Source organism: Saccostrea echinata, unplaced genomic scaffold (genome assembly GCF_033153115.1).
Source record: "Saccostrea echinata isolate AGI-Se365-2 ecotype Australia unplaced genomic scaffold, CSIRO_AGI_Sech_v1 ptg000019l, whole genome shotgun sequence".
NCBI lineage: Eukaryota > Metazoa > Mollusca > Bivalvia > Ostreida > Ostreidae > Saccostrea > Saccostrea echinata.
This window is the reverse complement of record NW_026889768.1, coordinates 5,420,509-5,433,125: the sequence shown is the minus strand read 5'-3', so window position 1 is coordinate 5,433,125 and position 12,617 is coordinate 5,420,509.

Genomic DNA, 12,617 nt, shown 5'->3' with positions numbered 1-12,617 from the left:
CAATTAGAATTTACACGGTGATGAAAACACGATCAGATGCTGTTCAATTCCCTGGACATTCACCTTCCTCATGCCAGCTCAATTATACTGATACGTATTTCAAAGTAGGTGTGATAGGAAAGTGAAAAATAATTTAAAAGAAAAAAAAAGTTCTCAAATAAATTCCTCATATCACTATTTCTGATAAATTGCTGATAAAAACGAAACTTTATTTGAAATCTGATTTCTTTTTAGACAAAATAAGCTCTTGACTGATATAAAATATTTTTAAAACATGCCACATGTGTCGTTGTTATATATTCCTCTACTGGGCATACATGCTTAATGGAGGTTATAAGTTCAAGGAGTCTGGCTGCATTGACTTTCTGTTACAGTAAGTGGCTGTCTTCGAGTTTTATAGACTGGTTGCATTGACTTTCTGTTTCAGTAAGGGAGTGCTTGAGAGTTTTGTTTTTAGTTCATCTTTTTTAATCAAAATTTCAAAGGATGTTTGGCTTATGATGAAATACTACTGCTGTAGCTTTTCTTCTGTTAATGTATATGTTGGAACTTTCAAATTTCAACGAACGATTCATTCTGATTTAATATTTTTTTTCCTTCTTTTAAACATCGTTTGTTGTTTTGATGTTCTACTTGTGAAGAAAACAATTGTTAATTTAATGATATGTGCCTGAGAAGTTTGTGACATATAATTAATAAAGAATATAAAGTGCACATAACAAAATAATTTATTACACTGTAATTATATTTTACGTCCATTCGATAATTTGAAACATATATGAGACGTCACCATGAAGCAGTGAAGAGCTTCAAATTTAGATCTATGCTCGGCACTCAGGGCAATTGAACAGTGAGGGTTCTTTATCGTACCAACGTCTACCGTGACATGATACTCAGTTTTAGAGTCTCATCCAAAAGACTTCTGACCTTCACGTTTAATGCCGGGCGCTTGGCGAAGAAACAGTCACTACCTATGTTCACGTCTTAATTCTGACGCGCCTCGGAGATCGAGAATCAAACCCGGGCCTCCCGATCACGAAGCGGAGGTCCTACCATTAGGCTACCGTGACGTTATGAAACACCAATGTTTTGTAGTTGTGTATGGAAATTATTTTAACGAGTATGTCAAGAATTTTTGGTATTTTCACGATTGCTAAGCACGAGTGATGGCTTAGCCATTGTGAGATTGAAGTCATTGTGAACATGGATTTCAACAACATATTTTGAGAAACTCTGGCAGTTTAATCTCTGTCAGGATGGCTTGTGTGTTATAACAGGCATATTTTTTTATAACGCTCTTCGTTAAGGGAACACTCTACTGATGCTTTCATACTGTGACAGAATATCGCTTTGATACTCTATCACACTGTAACAGAATATCACTTTGAAACTCTATCACACTGAGAGAGAGAATATCACTTTTGTTCAATAAATAAATTACAGTATTTCGGTGTTGAAAATGTAGTATTATGACGTCTTATAGTTGTGGAAAAATCTCAGAAAGAAACGCAATCAATCTTAACGCTATACTGGGGTAATTGCCAGATAATGGTCCTGTGCTTTTGAAGTCTTTTTGGATGTCCAGTACGTGGTCTTCCTTGCATATAGTATTTTGTCGCACACCTCTGCAATAGTCTCACAAGTGCCATGGTGTATCCGGCATACTTGAGGTACTTGTCGGAAGTTTGTCCAGCCTAACCTTGATGTCATTTAGACTTAAATATGCCGTTGACCCACGGTTCCAAAAAGTACTTTACATTTCTATATTGTAGCACATGGTGTATTGAAAACTCGATCCATGAATTATTGCATTAAATCATTGGACAATAATATTATCGATGCTTCAGAATTATATAATATTTATGACTGCTGTGCGTGTTTGAACTGATATATGGTTTTTTGTGTTTATACAAAGTGCGTAAATGAACATTGACATACATATCAAATCTTGTATTTCATATTTTAAAAAAAAACGGATAAGTGATTCTTTCTGGTGATTAAATTTAACTTCGATTTTATATAAATATTTTCTCAATACGATTTAAATTACATATATATATATATATATATATATATATATATATATATATACATATATATATATATATATATATATATATATATATATATATATATATATATATATATATATAAAGCACTAAAAACCAACACCACTGTATATCCTAAGTGTCGGATCTACTAAGTAGATACAAGGTCACGGATGGAAATTTATATAAAGCACTAAAAATGACCAACGACACGAACAATAATGATTGTCAAATTTTCGGGACGACCTGTCCCTTCCTCAGGACAAAGAAAAGAGTTAAGAGGTCATAAAAACAAAGGAAATAGAGAAGCAAAAACAACTAGCACTACTACTAAACTACCAAAACACATAAATATTTACAATGTTTCATGTTTAATTTGGAGTTTATAAACAGTTGTGAACAAAGAAATCCGGAGCGCTATGAATTGCGTCCAGTCTATCGGGTGTACTCTGGTGAAGTGTGATTTACAAATTGAACGAATTAATTATCGCTAATTAATTACGACCAACAGTAAATCGTACATTGTCTTATTCTCTCAAAATAGCGTAACTCTACTTGATAAAAAGAAATTAAAGAAAGATAATGTGAAAGGACAATTTTGAAATATGAATTTGGATATATTATAAATTTGGAAATCGGAAAAAAGAAACAAACAAAAATGTAAGCTGTAAATATTTGGGTAGGTTGTTCCAGGATTGCTAATACGAATTAACGGTAAAGTTTACACTATATAGAGAGAATGAACTTGTTTGTTACAATCCGGGATTGGGTCTAGTTCACGTTCATCCTGGTGAAGTCATTAAGTTTGTTAATATCATTAGGGCGGAATGACTTCAGCCTGTGCATCCAGAACTTTTCCTTGCCTTTTCTCTGCGCGTCTGAACACCGGGTCTCGAATTTACAGACCTACTTAGAGTGTGACATTATACCTAAAGGTTTCCAGATTAATGTCACGCCTAACATAGGGCCAATCTCCAAACGCTTTCAAGAACGTTGGGAAGATATTACAAAGAGGTGTTCTAAACAATTGATGTCACTCTGTCTTTCTTGGGATATCCACAAGTTAGGACAATTTGAGAGTGATATCACGTCCTTAGAATCATCCCTCACTGATAGCATGTCCCAAGCTGATCTTGATGAAGCCCATAATATTATTGACACCTATAATATGGCCCTAACAAATGAACTCAACAAGACTCAAAGACAGAAATTTCTCCGAGACAGTGTTCCACAGACCAGGAACAACCGATCAGAGGTCCGAGTTAACAAAACACGTAAACCCCGCTCGAGACGCTTCAAGCGCTTAACGACAATCGCGAGGGATGGATCTTCACAAACTCCTGACGTCTACCCAGTGCTTAATAGATCTAATGTTCCTCTCTCCGAATCGGAGACCTCACTTCTTTCCAAGGGGCTGAATTTCTGTCCCACGCCACATGAGGTCGACGAAAAACAAGTCAGAGAGGACACCCGAGCTTTCTTTCGGAGACTTCGGTTGAAGGAGCACTTTTCTAGAAAAAAAAACTCCGAAGTTGACTCATATGACTCTTCTCAGCCACAATTGCACGACCTAGAGGAACACAAGCTCTATCGGCCAAAAAGTGACTGGGAACCTGCACCGGGAAAATGCGAAGCCCTTGAGTCGTATATTGACGCCGTTGAGTCAGACATAGAGAAACTCCTTTCAATGCCAGATAAAGCTCCCGACAATTTGAGTAAGGAAGAGAGATCCGCCTTACAATCATTAAAGAATCGGGATGACATTGTAATCAAGAAAGCAGACAAAGGCTCTACAGTAGTACTACTTGATAAAGAGACGTACATGGCGGAGGCCCATAGACAACTCTCAGACGAACGTTTCTATAAGAAACTGGACTCTGACCCTACTAAAGAATTTTCCACCGCCATCACCAAAACTCTTGACGAAATGTTTGAGAAAAACGAGATTGGTATCAACGTCTATGAGACACTCAATCCTATGGACTGTAGACCAGGACAGTTTTATCTGCTTCCTAAGATACACAAAGAAGGTATGCCAGGTCGCCCTATAGTTAGCGCTATTGGACACCCCACGGAGAAAATCTCTGAATACATCGATTTACATCTCCGTCCACACGTAGAGAATTAGCCATCCTATCTCAAGGACACCACGGACTATATTAATAAAACGCCCTCTACTGGCCTCCTAGATCATACCCTTCTCCTGACTATGGACATCACATCTTTGTACACCAATATTCCGCACGATGAGGGTATCGAAGCCTGTAGAGAAGTCTGGGATAGTAGATCCATACAAATTCCTTCTACCGAGTCCCTTGCCAAGCTCCTTGAACATGTTCTCAAGTATAACAACTTCATGTTTAATGGAGAACATTACCTGCAGGTTAATGGCACTGCTATGGGTACGAAAATGGCACAATCTTATGCCAATATTTTCATGGGCAGACTGGAACGCAACTTACTACTTCAAGCACCATTTGGGCCCCTTAGCTGGTTGCGTTTCATTGACGATATAGAGATGAAGTGGGTGGAATGTCGCGAGAGCCTCGAGGCATTCATTTCGTTTGCCAACACCTTTCATCAGTCTATCAAATTTACAGTAGACGTATCTAATTCGAAAAACATATTCCTAGATACTACATCTACCCTGACTGATGGTGAAATCGAGTTCAGTCTCCACACGAAACCCACAGATTCCCATCTGTATCTTATGCCAACTAGCTGTCATCCCCCACACACATTTAGGCACACCCATTTAAGGGTGTGCCTAAGGGTCTAGCCACCAGAATTCGGCGCATCTGTTCATCCTCTGCCTTATATCAAGAACAAAGCGGTCTCCTTAAGTCCCACTTATGCAAGAGAGGCTACAATGCCCGCACCGTACAAACTGCTATTGATGAGATGGCGGGACATGACAGGCAAAACCTATTACGCTACAAGGAAAAAGACAATAGCGGCAGGGTCCCTCTGGTAACCGCATACCATCCCGTCCTTAAGAACCTCAGCGGTATCCTTCAAAAGAATCTGCCAATTCTCCACTCAAATAAACGAATGGCAGAGGTCTTTAAGGAGGCCCCATTGGCTGCATACAGACGCCCGAGGAACTTAAAGGACATGGTAGTAAGAACCAGATTGGACAATCCATTACCTAACGGGGGCTTTAAAACTTGCTCTGACAGAAGATGTCTTCTCTGTAAGTACAGCTCTGACACAGACAGTTTTAACAGCCCCGTTACAGGCCGCAGCTACAAAATACTAGGGAATTTGTCCTGTCAAACAGACAACTGCATTTATCTCATCAGTTGCAAAGTTTGCTCCAAACAGTATGTTGGTGAAACAGGAGATCTCCGCAGGAGAGTCAATAATCACCGTTCTACCATTAGGACCAAAAAACTCAATGAACCCGTTGGGGAACATTTCAACCTTGAAGGTCACAAATGGGAGGACATGACAGTAGTGGTTATTGACCATAATCCAAGATGGACAGACGCGCAGAGAAAAGGCAAGGAAAAGTTCTGGATGCACAGGCTGAAGTCATTCCGCCCTAATGGTATTAACAAACTTAATGATTTCACCAGGATGAACGTGAACTAGACCCAATCCCGGATTGTAACAAACAAGTTCATTCTCTCTATATAGTGTAAACTTTACCGTTAATTCGTATTAGCAATCCTGGAACAACCTACGCAAATATTTACAGCTTACATTTTTGTTTGTTTCTTTTTTCCGATTTCCAAATTTATAATATATCCAAATTCATATTTCAAAATTGTCCTTTCACATTATCTTTCTTTAATTTCTTTTTATCAAGTAGAGTTACGCTATTTTGAGAGAATAAGACAATGTACGATTTACTGTTGGTCGTAATTAATTAGAGATAATTAATTCGTTCAATTATGTAAATCACACTTCACCAGAGTTCACCCGATAGACCGGACGCAATTCATAGCGCTCCGGATTTCTTTGTTCTCAACTGTTTATAAACTCCGAATTAAACATGTAACATTGTAAATATTTAGTGTTTTGTAGTTTAGTAGTAGTGCTAGTTGTTTTTGCTTCTCTATTTCCTTTGTTTTTATGACTTCTTAACTTTTTTCTTTGTCCTGAGGAAGGGACAGGTTATTTGACAATTATTATTATTCGTGTCGTTGGTCATTTTTAGTGCTTTATATATATATATATATATATATATATATATATATATATATATATATATATATATATATATATATATATATATATATATGTGTGTGTGTGTGTGTGTGTGTTTGTAAGACCCCGATACTCACTACACGCACTAGGTAACACACCAGCAAGTCACTACATTTTGAAGAGTCACCACTTACACTCATGTAGTGAGTTTTATAAAGTGTTGAAAACGGAATTTCGCACCGTATATTACCCAGAAAATACAAAATTGTTCATAGTGTGAGTTTCCGGTCTGAACGTGATTTTTTCCACACACATTTTCATGCTGCATCATGGCGTTTACACACTTTCCCCTGATGGATTTTTTGCGCATGCGCACGAGTAACTTCCGTGAAAATGGACATCAACAGTAAAAGTAAGTTATTAACAACATATTTTGACAATTTTTACATAGTACAAAATCCGAATTAACTGTTTTTGATATGTTTTATTATTATTTAGTCGCTTAAAGACCAGAGTACTGATAAAAAAAATTATAACATGATTTTAACAGATTATTTTGTTAGAAATGACATTCAGTTAAGGATGTGAATAAAGTTGCACTTCTTCTAAGGATATTTTCTCTATTAATTGAAATAATTAACTTTAAAATAACGTACCGTGTTTAATGTAATTATTATTTTAAACTTTAAAATCAGTTTTATATGTTACATAACATTTATTAATATTGACTGAATTTCCTCGAAACTCCGACATTTTAAAGTAGTTTGTCAAAGGTAATGCGATTGCAAACAGATAAATTAATAAATTATAGGCCCTAAGTTTGTCTTTTGTGCACTTAACATTAGGATATTGAAAAAAGTCATTGTGAGTTACTGGTTGTAAAAGTAGAATGAGGGATAATCCAAATTTCCTGATCAAGAATGATAAAAGTGGACTTACCTTTTCTTAAAAAAAATGTTTAGTAAATAAACATATGTAAATATTTTACTTAAAACAAGTGAATCTGTTTTAGTGTTCTTTTATCTGTTTGTTTGGTTTTTTTTTTAGTGTTTTTTATCTGTTTTAAACAATTCATTTTAAATAATGTTGCCTTATCTAATAAGATTATTTCATCATCTCTAATGAAATTATTTCATCATATAATCTCACATTTTATATACCAGTAATTTGACTTTACCAGAACTTCCCGAAAGTTAAGTTTATTTGAAAGAAAGAGTTTGACGAAATATATGGAGATAACGAACAGTATTCAAGCTGTGATACAATTGCAAGATATTCAAGAGAAAAAATAAAATTCTTTCATATTTGCTTAATATTAAAGAACAAGTAATTAAAATAATTGTTTGCTTGTTTACCATCCCTTTGAAAATTTTTCTCTCATACTGAGATGCCACCACTTGCCGGCGGAGGGCCAAAAATTTAGACCTGTGCACCCATAAGCAATTATGGATCTTTTTCATGCCAGCGCATTCTATGAAACAGAAGCTCGGTATATACTGTCATCCAAAGGACCTGTCCCCATGTCCTGCAATGAGATTCGAATCTGCAATGTAAGCTGCGACCCCAGAGCAAATGCTATAACCACTGCGCATACTATTAGTAATTACAAAAGATAAATGTGAGTTAAATGGAAAGAATTTTCAAGCTTTCTTTATGCAAAAGGATGGGAGCAAAATAAATCAACATTTTTAGACTAACATTTTGGTTGGCTTTCAGTTTTCAGATTATTTCTGCTGCTATATAGTTGAATCTGATTCGCCGAGAAACATTTGTTAAAAAACACTATTACCCACCGAATGATGAAGTCATGCCCTCCGGCATAGCAACAGTCAACAATGCTTCATGATGGGTGATATTCCAAAAATAGTGACTGCGCAGAATTTATGCATGCAAGGTTCACTTTTATATGTATTCGCAAAAACATTCAGCATAATATAATAAATACTGCATGAAGTTGAGTGTAACATTGAAAATTTTCACCCCAAGAAAACCATTGTCAACCGAGGCTCGATATCCTGAATCCTTGGATATCTTGAAGTTCTTTCTCAGTAATATAAAGTTTGAGATTGTATTATATAAATACTGCATGTAGTTGAGTGTAACCATGGCAACATTGAAAATTTTCAGCCTTAGAAAACCATTGTCAACCGATGCACAGCTGAGGTTGACAATGGTTTTCTTGGGGTGAAAATTTTCAATGTTACCCTCAATTGAAACTACATGAAGTACTTTTCATATCATACTGAATGTTTTATACAAATACACAGTACAGTGAGTCGCCCGCATGGCGCAGTGGTTAGAGCGCCTGCTCTAGATTCGCGAAGTAAGGAGTTGATCCTTACGTCGCGGATTTGAATCCCACTGTGGGACGTGGAGACCGGTCCTTTGGATGAGACCGTATAAATCGAGGTCCCGTGTCACAGTAGGTGCTGGCACAAAAAAGATCCCTCACTGCTCAATGGCCGTAAGTGCAGAGTATAGGACAAAATTTGCAGCTCTCCACCGGCAAGTGGTGGCGTCTCCATATGAGTGAAAAATTCTCAAGAGGGACATTAAACAACATACAAACAAACAAACAATCACATTACAGTGAACCTTGCGCGCATAAATTCTGCAGAGTCAATATTTTTTTGGAATATCACCTGTAGTCAAGCAATGTCGACTGTTGCTATCCTGGAGGGTGTGGCTTTATTATTCAGCGGGTAATAGTGTTTTTAACAAATGTTTCTTGATGAATCAGATTCAACTAATTTACATGAAAGTATAATATTAAAAATTATCACTCAGTCAGCCTTTAATCTATCTAAGAGTACTACAATAAGTAAATGTTTGGGTTTTTTAATACATATAATACAATACAGAACAATGTGTTTAGATATAGCAAAGAGACAATCTCATTTATGCAATATGTTGTAAAAATGACAATTTAAAAAAATATCTTGGAGTGGAGGGGGGGGGGGGGTCCTGAATCTGCCACTTTTAATGTACCCGAAAGTGGTCAATAAGTCACAACTTACTTAGGGAAGTCATTGATTACTAGTCTGATAATTAGTATGGGTTAGGAATTAACAAGACATATAGTACAGATTGAAATAGTAATACCTGCTTAACTGGGTTAGCAGAATAACAATGAAACTCCAAAAATTTTAAATACAGTCAAACCTTGATATCTAAGGATTCAAGATATCCAGGGCAAAATACCCAAAGAATAAGGGTTTGGGACTTCAAAATCCCTTTCAACATATCCATGATATTCAATATATCAGTGTCATGGATACTGAAGTTCAACTTAAGTAATTATAGCTTGAAAACTTGATATGTTTATATGCATATACACTATGCATATATGCATATGCACTATATGTTTGCACTATATATATATACACAAACTAATTCTCATTAATTAGGAAACAGCAATATGTTGTTATACAGATATCATGATTTATCGAGTTTGGTGATGCATTGAATTCGCACATTTTAGGGTAAATAAAATGTACAGAGCTACAGTTTATTAGACTTTTTAATAAGATTTCTTGTCGCCTGCATGATGCAGTGGTTAGGGTGTCTGCTCTAGAGTCGCGGAGTAAGGAGTTGATCCTTACGTCGCAGGTTCGAATCCCACTGCGGGTCGTGGAGACCGGTCCTTTGGATGAGACTGTATAAACCAAGGTCCCTTGTCACAGTAAGTGCTGGCTCGAAAAATATCCCTCACTGGCCCTGAGTGCCGAGTATAGGTCAACATTTGTAGCCCTACACCAGCAAGTGGTAGCATCTCTATATGAATGAAAAATTCTCAAGAGGGACATTAAACAACAAACAATCAATCGATCAACAAGATTTATTAACTGGAATGAAATCTATAAGACATCAGGCCTAAGGAAAAAAACATGCTTGTATACATGTACCATTACTTGCTAATAAAAAATAGGGTTGATAGGTAAAATTTTGTTTTTATTTTGTTTAAATTTTTTTTATAAAGGCATAAACATTGCAATTCATTTTTTTTTAATAACAATTTGAAATTTTCGCAGAAAGATTGGAAATGACAAGGGTTAAAAACATGAAGAATGCTGAAAAAAAGATTTTAGGGAGTGCCAACTCACTTCGACATACATGTATCCCTGTATTTGAGATATCAGTGTTCTAGATAACAACCTTCATTAAAAGAAATTAAAATCTATAACAGGACATGAATGCCTTACCCAGGATAAGTTTTGATGAAACAAGGAAAAAAGCATCAGGCTTCTATGGTTCAAAATCAGAGTAAAGGAGGAATGATGAGGTCAAGGTCAAAGGAAACTTTATAAAGGTTTGAAGTATTATGACACAGTTGAATAACTCTCACCAATTTTGTGTTGTAGTATGTTTGATAGAAATATTATGAATGCTTTCTTTAAAAAAAAAAAGAGCTGTAACTAAAATAAATAGTAAGATTAATGACTAACAAAAGGAACAGGTCATAATTTGGACACAGTTGAAATGTTATCACCAATATGTGTCAGTGCAAGTGCATAGATAAAAATAAATTAAAAGATTTTTTTAAGACTAAGCTACATGCAAAATAAGGAATAGCGAGGTCAAGGTCAAAGGGAAGATCAAGATAAAAAAAATTGACATAGTTTATCTCAGATATGTGTATAGATAAAAATATCTTGAATAATTTCTTTGAAATTGAGCTAAATGCAGATTGAAATAGTTGGGTCAATATCATAGGGGTCACAATAAAAAATTCAGGACACATTTGAATACTTCTTACCAACATGTGATAGTACACTGTATGTGTATTTGGATAAAAAAAAAAGTTCCTTTAAAACTGAACAAAATGCAAAATGAAAAAGCTAAGCCAAGGTAAAAAAAAATGGACGCATTTGAATAGTTCTCACAATATATCATTGTGTGAATTTAGATAAAGATATCTTGAATACTAAGTATTTCCTTTGAAAATCAGCTGAATGTTAAATTCAAGTGTAGTAAAGTCAATATCATAGGGATAGTCAGACTTTCAGAGGATTGTTGGAAACATGCATTAAATTATAATTATTTCTGATTTAATTGTAATATTATTTTGTTTAGTTTTGAGGATAGGGGAAGCATATTCAACATTTTCTATTATATTGTCAATTTCTATCAGAGCCTTCCTATTTGTGGATTTTTTTATGCACTGTACAGCAAATACCTGACCATCCTTAGATTTATTTGCAACTTTCATGAGCCTATATAGCAGGCAACACATGTTTTTTCTTGGAACACTCTAGATAAACATACGTATGTACAAGTAAATATTTTTTGGAAAGAATTTTCAGCATAATGTCATAAACCACAGAAAGCATACAAAATAATGCAACATCCGCTTAATAAGTATATTTGGCTTTGTATTCTTAATTACTAGGATAATTTGAATTGCAATATCAATTACATTCAAGTTTCCACAAATTTATAGTCCATGAATAAGAGACTAGGCAATATTATTCACCAGAGTGGGACCAGTGCATAAACATAGATTTATAAAGTCTTAAATAAATTGGTCTCATACCTTCCACTGCAGTGAAAGAATATATTTCCCGTCCTCATTTTGTATGAAAATTAAATCAAAGTAAATTAAAGTTCATAAATACCCCTGTACATATATACAATATAATATGACCTTTGAATTTCTCCTTCATCAGCCATGTTGAGGCTGTGATATAGATGGCTACTACTTGAAGGGTACAGACTCCATTCAGTTGCAAAATATTTGGTGATTTCCTTTTCTAAATGAAATAATTTTGGGAATTTTAAACGTGCATGATTTTGGATATCATGCAACCTGAAAATGTTTGAAAGTTGTATAAAATCTTACTTGACCATGACATTTTTTATTTCTAAGGAAATATGACATGCATTGGATTGTTTTTCTTGTAATTCTAGCAGGGATATATCCACTGCAATTCAATCAAGGATGTAAAGAGATTTTCCTCTGGTAAATTGTATTCTATACATCCTCAGAGGCTGAAGCAGCAAGCTAACTTGTAATACAAGATTTGTTTGTATAGCAAGCCAGCTGGTGTAATTTAGTATACATGTACTATGTACAGCTTGAGCTGAAGGTAAAATATTGTGATGTCACAAGGCATAGTTAAAAAGCACTGGCCTGAGGGGCCTTCTGCACACATGTATGGAATACAACACAGAGTAAATCCCCTACACCCTTGATTCAGCCTCAAGGTGTATGGAATACAATCCAGGGTAAATCCCCGTACACTCTTGACTAAAAGTATATTATATGCTTCTAACATACTGTCTAAATCTTAAATGTAGCATACTTTCTAAATCTAAATTGATTAATTAATTTCCTGATAATTTGATTATATTGATTAATTTGACAGTTTTGCACTGAAGGCCAGGTCTAAATTGTCCAAAAACTAGGAGGAACCTGTG